The sequence below is a fragment of the Hippoglossus stenolepis genome, chromosome 2, assembly GCF_022539355.2.
Source record: "Hippoglossus stenolepis isolate QCI-W04-F060 chromosome 2, HSTE1.2, whole genome shotgun sequence".
Classification (NCBI taxonomy): domain Eukaryota; kingdom Metazoa; phylum Chordata; class Actinopteri; order Pleuronectiformes; family Pleuronectidae; genus Hippoglossus; species Hippoglossus stenolepis.
The window spans coordinates 4,769,960-4,783,349 of NC_061484.1; the positions used below are offsets into that span (position 1 = coordinate 4,769,960).

General features: G+C 41.2%; 1 protein-coding gene across 3 annotated transcripts in view; it reads left to right on the plus strand.

The window, feature by feature from the left end:
• The first annotated feature begins 209 nt into the window (after positions 1-209).
• The window catches only part of LOC118120360 (FERM and PDZ domain-containing protein 1), a 43,804-nt gene continuing 30,623 nt past the window's right edge, over positions 210-13,390 (plus strand). For 2 of the 3 annotated variants that reach the window (XM_035175205.2, XM_035175237.2), the window contains exons 1-2: positions 210-501; positions 10,486-10,599. The gene's annotated coding sequence lies outside the window, so the exon portion shown is untranslated. The remainder of the gene's footprint in view (positions 502-10,485; positions 10,600-13,390) is intronic. The other variant, XM_035175213.2, reaches the window with a different exon arrangement.

Consider the following 13,390-nt stretch of genomic DNA (forward strand, 5'->3'; position numbering starts at 1 on the left):
TCTCTTTAGATTATATTTTCATACATTATTGTTGCTTTAATATTATTATTGTAATTGGGATTTGGCAACATATTTTAATGAACAGAATTGAGAGAGAGGGAGAGGGAGGGAGATAGAGGATAGAAATGAGAGAGAGAGAGAGAGAGAGACAGACAGACAGACAGACAGACAGAGAGAGGGGGAGAAGGACAGAGGATAGTGTTGAGGAGAGAGAGAGAGAGAGAGAGAGAGAGAGAGAGAGAGAGAGAGAGAATTGTCACTTACACCGCCTTCATCTCGCGCGCTCACCTGCTCTGGGGAACCTGATCGAGCGCACCTCTCAGTGTAGCGGGGACCTGGCGGCTGGTCCCGGGGACGTGGGTGAACCTGCCTCGGTGCGAAGAGGCTCCGGATGGATTCTTAAGCGGCGCTTTTCGAAGTTGTCCCACATCCAGCCCGGCCGGCACGGCCCGCCCTGCGCTCAGGAGAGGATTACACAGGAGACACCCGCTGCTCAGTAAGGTCTTTACAGCTAATACTTCATATACAGCCTCCCACACTTGAAGAGCCACATATATAATATTTGTTTCCCCTTCCTCGCCTCGAGCTAGCTAACAAAACACGCCGCTTTGATCCCATTAGCATACCAAAACAATGAAAAGCCAGTTTATGTTCTGTCTCTTTCCACTAGCTCATTTATCGTCCATCATTAATCTCTTACATGTAGAACAGACAGAGAACTGATGAATGCTACTGTGGTTGGGAGGGAGCAGGTGGGAGGTGCCCCCCAACTTCACCTGTTTAAATACTCCTATAGGTCATGTGGTGAAGCAGGGGGGCGCACATGAGGGGGGGGGGTGTACGCTTGAGGAAAGCTGCTTTTCAGACATGCTCCGAATGAGCTGTTGTGAGAACACAGCATCGCATCCTCCACTGGAATCACACGTAACGAGTGGGCACGTGGATGAAGTTTCTAACGTTCGACGGACTCAAGAGTGAAAAAAACGAAAAGCATTCAAATATCTCAGGATGGAAAAGAGGTGTCATACACGTAGATGACGCAGATGTCATGACATTTTTTTGAGTTTAAAGGCTGAGGCCAGTGTCGATGTGCTGTAAATAAAAAACATGTGGCGTCCTGCCTGTGCCTGCTGCACCACCCCTCACCTAAACGCTCCTGTGCTGTTGTGTACATGTCTGAGCGGAGAGTCTCAATTGTGCGGACGTTCTCCGGAATTCATGTCTGAAAGGTGTGAGGAGAAGGTGGAGCTTCAGTAGAGCCGTTTTCAGACATGACCTCCGGGTAAAACGCAGAGAATTGTCTACGGAGTTTACCCAGAGTTCGCCTTTCACACACGCACAACACAGCGGGGGTTTTCTGCACAGACGCGTTCACCAAAACAATAAATCCCCTGAATTATTCAGGCGAGAGGTGGAGCCACCGGGTGCAGCAGACTGAGACCGGAATCGGCATATTAACTCTGCTGTGTGGATCACATGATTTTGTTTACAGAACCCTGACACCATAGTCAGCTCTTATCACCACAAACTCTCTTGGCATCTTCGTAGGTGTCTTCTACAGGTGTCACCGCTTTTTCAGCTGGAGATATTTGTTTTCTTTTAGTTTTTCATGGTGAATCCAGCGGGGGATCCCCTGCTGTGTTCTAAAATCCAATTCTCCTGGATTTCTACAGCCATTATAGTAGGAGGCCAGGATAAAGCTAATAGAAAATATGGAGCGTCTCACGCTGACATTTGCGTTCACACATGCACCTCCTCCTGAGAAAATACGGAGAATCTGCGGAGTCCAGTGCATGTCTGAAAGTAGCTTAAGTGTAGATTAAAAACTGACTGAGGTATCCCTCCGGGCTCACTGTGAGATACTCACTCATTTCCCATATTCAACCACAGCTGAAGATAGAATAGACTAATGATACTTAGTCTGTGTGAAATTAAAGTGTATCTCACTAATGCATCAATTAGGAGCATACAAAGCCATAGTCACTCTCACTCTCACACACACACTCTCACACACACACACACACACACACACACACACACACACACACACACACACACACACACACACACACACACACACTCTCTCTGCAACATGCATATAACAGTGAGATATAGCTCTAGATTTTTTTGCTGCATCATGCTCCAGCCTCCTGAAACACTGCTGCTGACACCATCTGCATGTGAACTGCATGTGCCCAGACCAGTGTGTTTGTCTGTGTGTGTGTGTGTGTGCGTGTGCGTGTGCGTGAGCGTGAGCGTGAGCGTGTGCGTGTGTGTGCAGTGTTGATGGTTGATGTGTACCTGTGTATCACAAGGAGATGAGAGTACAAAGCGAGCCCTGACACTTGCACAGAATTGAAACAGAAGAGGAAAAAGAAGAAGAATATGAGGCTGGCAGTGTTCTGACGGCTCTCCCTTTACTAATTTATGATGTTATATTTAGGCCCAGCTACATTTTTGATGCTTTGTATTTGTCAAGTTTAATACAAAGCGAAAACTTGGGGTGTGTCTGTCAACCTCTTTGTATGTAGCTGCATGCAAATCCAAACATACAGTACAAGCACACAGCCATAACAGCACATAAAACTGTATTATTATATTTATTATTATTATTATTATGATAAAGTTTATTAGTGTAGCACCATTTCAGACCAATGTTATCAAAGTGTTTTACATGAAACAAAAGTGTAATGATCAGCTTTATTCCCTGATGTAACCAAATCTCCCTCAGCTGCATCTTCACTGTCAGAGGCTCAAAGCTTTAGACTCAACAGTAAAATAAGAAGTCACATTTTATTTTTTCCTCCAGACTAATGAGGTGACACATTGAACTCTTGACCCCAGAACATAAGACCAACACTGTGCTTCACTTAGGCTACATCTTAAACCTAAATATTGTAAGAGGTTGATCCCTTTGAAAAGGGGAACTGCTCTAACAAGGTGTAAAAGGTTTTAGGTCATTCTTAATCTCTCTTTCCGTGTAGACAGCACTTTCAGCCAAGTTTGGCTTCAATCCGAAACTCATGGTCAAAGGGATGTCCAACAACAGCAGAAATAGTTCTTTAAGCGCTTTTAGTGCAGTGGGGCCATCAGAGACTGTCCATCAGTTCTTTCTGGACAGAGTTAGAGAATAAACGGAGACCTGCTGAATCAGTGAAGTTCCTTTACATTACATTTGACCTCCATACATTCTAAAATGTGCAGCTGTGTTCAGGGAATTCCTGAAGTTCAATGTAATAAAGGGTGTAACATTCATATACATTTACATAGTTTGAGACAAACCTTGGCTTTGTGTTTTCAGTTTGGTACAGAAGATAAGTTGTTCGCCATAATTTCTGTTACAAAGTTGTTGCAGTATGGTCAATAGTGAAAATGAACACCAATATCAATATATCAGTAATGCTTCATCATATAGCCTCTAATACCCTCCAATATATAGAATGTCATTAAGTCTTATCTAGTTATTACTGACTCACTGTAAATTGGCCATTAGAGACAGCAGTGCAGTTAAAGGTTTATGTTCATACTCAGTGAAGTTTTACATAGTTACTTCATGTAGGCCTGGACACCCATGCATTGATATCTGTTCACAGCAGACATACGAACAGATTTCACAAACATCTGTCTGTCTGTATGTGGAACGCATATCTCACAAGCCGTTTATCAAATCAACTTCACACTTGGCATGTGCATTCTTATTGGCCCACGGAAGTGCAGAGCTGAGGTTAATGCAATTTGGACATGTGATACTTTCAATATGAATACAAATTGAATAATCAAGTGGCCAGCGCTCTGTAACTGGCAGTGTGGGGGGAAGGGCAGTGTGCCTTCTTCTACATCCTCAGATAAACTACGGCAGTGGTTGGCAACTGGTCCAAAACGCATTCAAAATCGCTGTCGGACCATTTTGATACTAAAAAAATTCCTGAATTCTGAATAACAGACATGCAATATATTCAAAAATAACAGCAGTTCAGTAAATCATTCAAATGTATATATAACAAACCACACACATGAACAGTTATAAAGCAAGTCAGTTTCATATTATAAAAATACATTTACTATAAAATCATCATTGCAGATAAACCAAATAGGATGAACACAAAGTTTTTCTAACTTCACTCTGCACCATAGACAAGGTCCAGCACACAAACAATAAAAAGTGACAGTATATTGTAGATTGGTTTGAGCAAGTATAGACCAGAACTAAAATATGTTTGGTGTTTTTGCTTTAAAATGATCAGAATTAACTATCAAAATTGTTTTAAAATATTTTTTTGTCAACTAACTTATCACATAATTGATCAATCAACATATCATAGCAACTTTCACAGCAGCACTCACTATATGAACTTCAGGGGCAAACTGCATGGTCTTTAGCTGACAGGTAACAGATGTAGATTTAGTTTTTCGGTTATTTGTTTAAACCATTATTTTGTGTGTGTGTGTGTGTGTGTGTGTGTGTGTGTGTGTGTGTGTGTGTGTGTGTGTGTGTGTGTGTGTGTGTGTGTGTGTGTGTGTGTGTGTGTGTGTGTGTGTGTGTGTGTGTGTGTGTGTGTGTGTGTGCGTGTTACACAGTGCCAGGAACTTTATGTTTGTTGCTTTGGATTGAGCAAGCAAACAAAGTGAATTAGCAAAAAGGCTGATGAGAAAAAAACAAGCCAGTGTCAAAAACATCACTATCAGTAATAGACTTAAGTTACCAGACCCAGTCAAACTGCTTGCATGTGAGTGGATTAACAGTAACTGACTAACAGTAAAGCCAGTGGGTGTATGTCTGTGTCTCAGAGGAACAAGACTAATGGCAGCTGCTGCCTGTGATGTAGTTTCTGACCTCCACTTACTTCCCTCTCTGTATTGGTAGACAGATATATCACAAGGAGATTCACAATCTAAAACGGTTGCGATCAATCCAAAGGATTTGTTGTATAAATAAATAGGATCACACTTTGCTACATCAGACAGACTAAAATACACATGAATGAATATAATAGCACCAGTGATACCACGTATTCTATACTCATATTTGCTGTAAACACCAATTTACCTTATTGATGGAGTGGAGAATCGAAGGAAAATGTATTTTCTGATACAAAGCCAACTTGCAGCTGCCTGCCGCTCATTATAATGTGCAATGCAATATTAATCAGCTAATGAGTGAAATGTAACATATCATCCAGACATTCAGTCTTTCTGGGTCTACATACAAAACCAGCACACTTTAGAAATCTCTGTAAACTTACATCCCTGTAACTAACTGTAAATTAGATGTACAACGTAAGACATACATAGTGCACAACACCCACTGTCTCTGTCAATTAAATAACTACAATTACCTCAAAAGGTTATTAGGTTACAAGGATTGTTTGTTGCGTGTGTGTGTGTGTGTGTGTGTGTGTGTGTGTGTGTGTGTGTGTGTGTGTGTGTGTGTGTGTGTGTGTGTGTGTGTGTGTGTGTGCCTGAGAAGTGAGCTGCTAATTGGATTGTGTCCCCTCTGCTGCCTGCAGACGAGTGAACATATGCAAACAGTGTAGAGGGCAGCTAAAATGATTAATCTGACTGTGATGTATATTGACAGTTTCAAAACAGCTTTTGCATTGAGTGATGTGTTTAGCATCTTCGGTGGTAGCAGAAGTTTGTATAACGATTTTAAATGCAGGAGAAACTCTCATTTACAGAAATCGGAGAAAAAAAATGAAAGGGTGCAAATACAGAAGATGACTGACAGTTTCCCATGTGATGTATCTCAGTGGGCCCAAAGAACACATGCATAGGTAAACACACACAAACAAACAACACAGACCACAACTAACTTTAGTATTTAGAATCGAGATAAGAAATCCCACATATTTCTACCAAGCAGACAAAGCAACCTTTTATAGAAATCCAACCGATAAAATGAGTTCCCAACTGATTTGTTTTCATCAGCTTGTTCTTCTTGGCTGGACTCCCCACAGTCCTCCTGTGCTATATTTACATCGGACATGACTTAGTAAGTGAAAGGCCTGAGTTTATGAACGAACTACACCATCAAACTGCCAGCACCCAAGTGTCTAATGTCTGAATAGAGCAGGTAATTTCTATAAGATTAGAACATGTCTGATGCACATAATCTCTCGTTGTGTGCTGTTTGTGTTGTGTGCAGCTATTGTCGTGTGTAGGGATTTTTTCTGATGATGTTGCAGCTTTAAAATCTGGAATTTAGTGTAACAGTTGATAAGGCTCGTGGGTGCTGTATATCCCATTCATACCATACACAGTCACATCACATTAGCCTAAACTCTGATATTATGAAAGGAGAATGCACTGTTTATTTGTTGAATAATATTGAGATTGTTGTTGAAGGTTTGCTGCCAAATAGGGGGAAACGTCCACACTCTGATGGGGCGTACTTATACATACAGGCTTGACAAGGGAAAACATACACAGCTTTTTCATCTGGCGTTTCATAGTGCTGCCCTCATTCCCCTACTCACCCATATGTTTTCACTCTCTTACTCTGATCAGAGCCTTTCTCAGGACTGTGTGGGATGACCAAGTTACAGGATTGACATCTTCCTCGCGCATAAAGTTTAGTTGCATCACACAATTCCCCAGTAATTCGATTTTCAGATAGGCAGAACACTAGTTAATTTTATGTTGCTTATTTTATGCCCCAAAACATGCAAAGATGCATGGGGACATAAAATCAGCAACCAAATTGCTGTTGTTTATAGTAAATAACATCCCCTTGGACGATTTCAATCGTTTTGGTTGACTAGACGTCCTCTTAGGTTTGTATACAAACTGTGCTTGTCATTTGCCTAGTAGTAAGTACGCAGGCTTTGGTAACTCTTAATTTTGGTCATCGGGATTTGCGACCTTTAAGTAATTAAATTTCCAGCATAGTTCCACCTTCTTTCAACCCAAGATAGAGGTCTAATGAGACAGAATGAGAGAAAACTCCTGTTCATGACCTTTAGGTAATTCAATGTATTAATTTCTACTGGACGGCACGGTGGTGCAGTGATGAGCACTGTCGTCACATTGCAAGAAGGTTCTGGGTTCGAACCTTTTAAGTGGGTGAGTTTTCATGTTCTCCCTGTGTCAGCGTGAGTTTACTGCGGGTACTCCAGCTTCCTCCCACGGTCCCATGACATGCAGCTTAGGTTAATTGGAGACTCTAAATTGCCTGTGAGTTGTTTCAGCCCTTTAATACACAGGGGACATGTCCAGGGTGTACCTTGCCTCTTGCCCTGTGTCACCTGGGATCGATTGCTGGAAAAGAATTTCTTTAACTTTTAATAAATTGGGGAACATTAAGCTGTATTGGCCCAAACAGCTTTTACATATGTCTCCTTTATTATTACCTCTGCCAAGGAGGTTATGTTTTGAAACTTGGTGAAAGGAGTACAGTACTTGTTAGAGAAGAACCCTTGAAATTTTGGTGTGGATCTGGATCAGTGGGCAGGTCCAGGAGGTTTTTTATCACTTTCTTAAACATTGCAAGATAGGGCTTACGTTTTCACAGATTTCCCAGGGAATAAAACATGGTTCTATAGATGAAAAAATCTGGTATATTTAGGGAACTGGTCCATGAGTATTTGTAATTTGGTGCAGCTTGATTGGATTTGAGGGGACTATTGGATCCTGATGGAGGTATGTGCTCTACTGAGTGCCATTCTAGTTATTTATGTGTTCTGTTCAACCTATTGGTTTCAAGCAGTGTAGAACAAAAGACTACTGTGGCAGAGTCATGTATTATATGGATCTTTTCAACCACCCCAACCTCCTCCTAACATGGGCTTTGTCACTCTTCATATCGGACATACGTCGTCACCTAATTTCTTTCTTTACTCTGCTCATTATTACTATGGCCACTAACATTAAAACGTAACTGTTGGTTACAATTAGCTGCTTACACAGAAGACCTGTGACTTTGCTTTTATAGGGGGGCACTTTTTGTATGGTATGATGCATAAGCGGAGCGGCACATTTATTCTGTATGTGTATGACGGCTGTGCAGTTAATCGAAAATGTATCGAAACCAATATTGAGAATCTCTAACCGACTTAATCCTTCTCATGTCGGTTTATTCAGTCGATACTTCCCCAATGCGTGCATCCATGAACTGTTCAGTGTATGCCACGATTATTCTGCAGCGGCCTAGGTACCTTGTACTGTACTGTATTACCCTGCTGCATGTCCTCCATCTTCACTCCCTCGCTGACCTGCGCTCACTTTACTCGTTAACAAACACCAACACTAATCAGAAGTTATTAGGACATGTACAGTCCTTGAAATTTAGTTTGTGTTTGATTTGCTCTAGAGTTTATGAGACATGAAATAAAGTCCAACATTTTGTGCACATGCAGTTCACCTGCCACACACAACACAAGACGTAACATGACACACACAGCCAGGACATCAGGGTTAAAGCAAAAATCTGTCCACTACAGCTTCAGACTGCAAACTGCTAACACCCTCACCTTAATCTCTCCCCCTTCATGTATTGCTCACATTTCCCTTTCTCATCTTTCCGCTCTTTGCTACCTCATGTGTTTTCTGTCTCTCCCTCTCTATGTCTCTCCCCCTCTCTCCCCCTCATTCTCTGTCTTCCTCTGTGCGTTGGTATGCCTGTTAGTTGTTGGTAGAGTGAAGCGGCTGCATTATATAGATACATTATTGATGCACGCAGCACTCTGACTAATGTGCAGACACACGCGCCCCCACCCCCCCACACACACACACACACACACACACACAAACTCCATCCTCTCACTCACATAATCAAACCATACATACACTCACAAAATCAAACATATTGTTGCATGTAGTCACACATATACATACTCACAAAGAGCTTTTACCTCAATTTGTTTTTGGATGTAAGTGGGTACAAGAGAGAAAAGAGGAACGGCAGCACATGTTCATGCTGTTTCTTTACAGCTGAGAGATCACAGCTGATTCTACCTAAAATTAAGCAAGTACTGTAGTCGGAGCCTCATGCTGAGCTAATAGTTTGGTTTTGTGTGCTTGCTTAACACCCTGTACTACTTTGGGAGGAGTTGGAGACACAGGAGCTGGAGGAAATAATCAATCTTTAAAAATAACTAAATGATGAAAATAGACACATTCAGAAAGCAGAGAGAGACAACAGGAAACTGAGAGGAGGGAGAATTATGAAAGAGAAATGTATTAAGGGTGAGAATTTGAGTGGTGGGACGGCAGAGGTGGAAGGGAGGGGGGGACAGCAGAGTTCCCAGCATCTCTTTTCCCAGGGCTTTGTAGGGGCCTCATTAAATATGGATGGTGTTTGGAGCAGTGCAGGGGCAAGTGGGACTCCACAAACAGCACAAGCAACGCAGGCAGCCAGGCAGGCCCATCCTGTCTGACTTGACTCATCTGTCTCTCTGTCTTCCTCCTCTCATCCCTCATCTCAGTTCATTGTCTCCCTCCCTCCTTTATTTCCCACCACGTATCTCTTTTCCGACCTTTATCTCTGCCGTCATGTGTGTCTGCCTATCAAACTCTCTGATGGGAAAGTGTGTCTATTTTTTCCGCTGCTTGGCTTGTCTGTTCTTGTCTCTTCCCCTCACTCCCTACTGCTCTGTGCATCTTCCTTTCATCACTGCTCCTTTCCCTTCCTCTGTGCTCCTCAAACTCACTCTTTCTCATTCTCTATGATGATTATCAAGATGTTTGATTACTGCAGGTGAATTAAGAGGGACATTCAATACATTGTTCACTCCTGTCATGAAAGCTTTCATCGTTTTCTGTGGAGATTTTCAGGCTTAATATTGTAACCATCCAAGGCAGATTTACCACAAGCTTCGAGATTGTGAAACGATGTTATATTGTCCTGTAGAAGCCACAAGTCTGTATGACATCAACTGCATATCAATAAAAAACATGTTTTAGTCACAAGGATAAGTACTACACAACCCACAATCCTCAGGTGAAATAGCAATATCTCCGATTGGTGGAGCTTGCCTTTACCACGGAAATGTTTACCACCACAACAAGAATCGTATTGGCTACGATCGACTACGATCCCATCATTCAGCGTTACTACACAAGGTTACTACACTATACTCTACATGAAACACTATACATACATAACACAAAACACATTATATTTCAACACTATATTGGGTTATATATTAGTTTTAATTCAAGAGGAAGCGCTGGATGTCGTTGGATTCACTTTTACTGGTTTATGGGATGTGATGTTCCCTCACTCTTAATGTTTTATGGTCACAATTCATCTCATAGCTGGTCGACTTGGTTCCAACTTAAAACTCTTTTTATCTCTCTTTCAAATGAAAATCATGTATGGATCAGTCATATAATACTGTACTTTTGCACATTCATCCTGTATCTATGATCTATATTTGTCTGCTTGTAAATGTGTGATCCATCAATCCATCTGATGGTGTCTCCTCAGCTTTGTGAAATGATGCAACAATCCTAACACTTGATCTGATGTTGTGTCCCTATCCTCAGGAGATGAAGAAAAGCTTTCTCTGTCCTCTTCAGCAGAACGATGGACAGACAGAGAGCAGAGCGGGACTGTAACTGGCACCTTCATGTAGCCCTGATACTCAGGCCAGAGAGCAGGTGTGTTTGTGTGTGTGTGTTCTCATGTTGTTGGGACCTAAATCTGTTTCACAGTCACATTATACATAAAGTAAATCAGGAAATCAATGTAAGTCAATATAAAGTCCTCTAAAGTCACAGAAACACGACTGTGTGTTTGTGTCCCATAAATCAGTAAATATAAATATGTTTGTATGTGCACACAAAAAGAAAGATGGCAGACTTAGAGGATTAACAGAGTGTAAGATAAGGAGAGACTAAGCCAGACAGACATAAAGAGGAAAGTGAGTAGTGAACAAGTGTCTGAGTTATAGTGTTAGTCCGTCTGTTCGCCTTAACAGCCCTGTGAGGTTAAGGTGACGCTCAGTCTAATCTGGCTCAGCAGGAGTGACGCACAAACTCCCTGTCACAGCCTGCAGACACACACTCTAATCCTATTTGCCTGCTCTATGCTAGTATGTGCGTCTCTATTTGTGTGTATTCAGAGCATGATGCAAAACCAAACTCTGTTGTGGAGGTGTGGACTTGGCACTACTTGCACTCCAGTCGGACACCATTCATGATTTTGATGACTTCAAACTTGACTTGACAAAATCAAAAATAACCTGCAACTCAACTTGGACTTTAACATCAATGACTCAAGACTTCACTTGGACTTGACCTCATTTACTTGTAATCACTTGATATATTTCATAGGTAAAACATTACATTTATTTATCTTATTAAAATGTGACCAGCTATTTCCTGTCGGCATTCTCACTTGTCAAGGGAAGTGGTGGCTGCCTGTGTTAAAGCCGGATGGGGTTGCCATGGCAACGTGGTCACTGGTCGTGGGAAAGTAGTGAGGTGTCCTTTAGCCTTTGACCTCTGTGTTGTGTTTTCCAAAAAAATATAGCAAGAAATCAAATTTGAAGCCAGTTTAGTGGTTTATTTACCTGTATGAGTGATAAAAAAAAAGCGGTCAAAAAGCCTAGTGTGTGCTTGTTTGTGTGTGTGCTTGAGTGTGCGTGTGTATGTGTTTCGCTGACTTGCTAGACAAGTCCAAATCCACAAATTAATGTGTCAGTCTAATTGTAAATTGGATTTGTTGATGTTTGCATTTTTAGGCCATGTTTAATGCTTTAAGTCAAGAAATGAAAAAATATCCATCCTTGTTCACTTTTTTCTCCAGGGTCAGCAGTTTAAAATGACAGCTCTCCTGATTTACATATTTTGGAGTAACTAATTTTTTCTCCTTTGCTAAGCATTTCCATCCCTTACCAGTCTCTCTGTAAAACAGTGCTTTCCGATAAAGGTTTTTTTTTACAAATCAATAACACATTGATTTGTTTTCATTGAAATATTAAGTCTTACTTTGATGAATGAGAAAATTATAACATGCTGTAAAAGCAACTCACTCATTCACTCCTCCACACACCTCGCACCTCTCTCACCCACTCACTCAAATCAACTTGCTTTATTAGCATGACTGTTAGGATACAGCACCAGCTAAGTATTCAGTAGTGTTCAGAAGCAGTATGCAGTATTCATTCTTATTTGTCTTGTCTGTAAGAGAATGTGTTAGTAATTTGAAAATATGCAGTTTTATCGGTGTTTCATTTATAAAATTTATTTGAAAATGATATTTCGTTTTAAAAGTGATTCACTATTTGTGTTAATTTATTACACAAATTTATAAGTGTTAAGCCCAATTCATGGTTCTGCGTCGAAGCTACGCTGTAGCCTACGCGTAGACGTGTACACTACACAGAGTCCTACGCCATACCCTGTCGTGCCCCTCCCCAAAAATGTAACTATGTGTCGAGGTGACGCAGACCGCAAGAGCTGTGATTGGACCACGCATCTCCAGCAGACTTGCCACTATTTTTTAATTGAGTTAAAGGAACAAACAAGGATGACGTCTTCCTTTTCTTCATTGCAGTTCTTTAAGAAAAACGAATTGCTCTTCAACATCTCTCAGCTCCAACTCCAACATGATCCGCTTAGTAACACTCAACATTGTTCTGAAGTAAACAGAGACGCCGGACAATTTGTAAATAAGCGGACCAGAAACCGGAAGACACTCCACCAGCATAGAAACTCTACCGCTTCTAGGGTTTCGGTGGTGTTGTTGCAGCGCGACTCACACACTCCTACGCACAACTATGAATGCATAGGCTACATGCTTAGGCTACGTACCTACTCTTAACCCAAACATATATGTACATAAAGACTAAACTACCACAAAGACCATTGTGCAGTACAAAAACTGGATATGTGTGACATTCAAAGATTCAGAGAGGAATATGGATAGAGGGAGAGCAGTTGACCTAGTGAATGAATGAAGAGAGAGTATAAGTGTGGGCAGTGGGGGATAGTCTACTATTTAAGTGCTGCTGCATCCCCATTCCGTAACTTGTGTGTGTGTGTGTTCCTCTGCAGCATTTGTTATGCTGCTCAGCTCCAGTCCAACATTTCTGGCAGATGACATTAAAGTTTCCTGCAGCAATTTAATAGAAGAGTTGTGCCAACTGAAATAAATCCCACCAACACTTATAAATAACACCTACCACTGGATTATAATTTATTATACATGATGTAATGTTAGGTAAAAAGAAAAGTTTGTAACTTTTCTTTAAATTGGGAAAAGCAAAGGCAAACAGATCAGTATATTACAATGAGAGGTGGGTGTCTGAGAATAAGCAGAGGAGTGTAAGCAAATGGTCAGGTCATGATTCATCGATTACGGTTTGGATCAAGTTGAAGATTAATGTGAGATATGGATAAGCTGCAATAATAATTTTAAACATTAAAGATGTTTATCTTGAAGGTC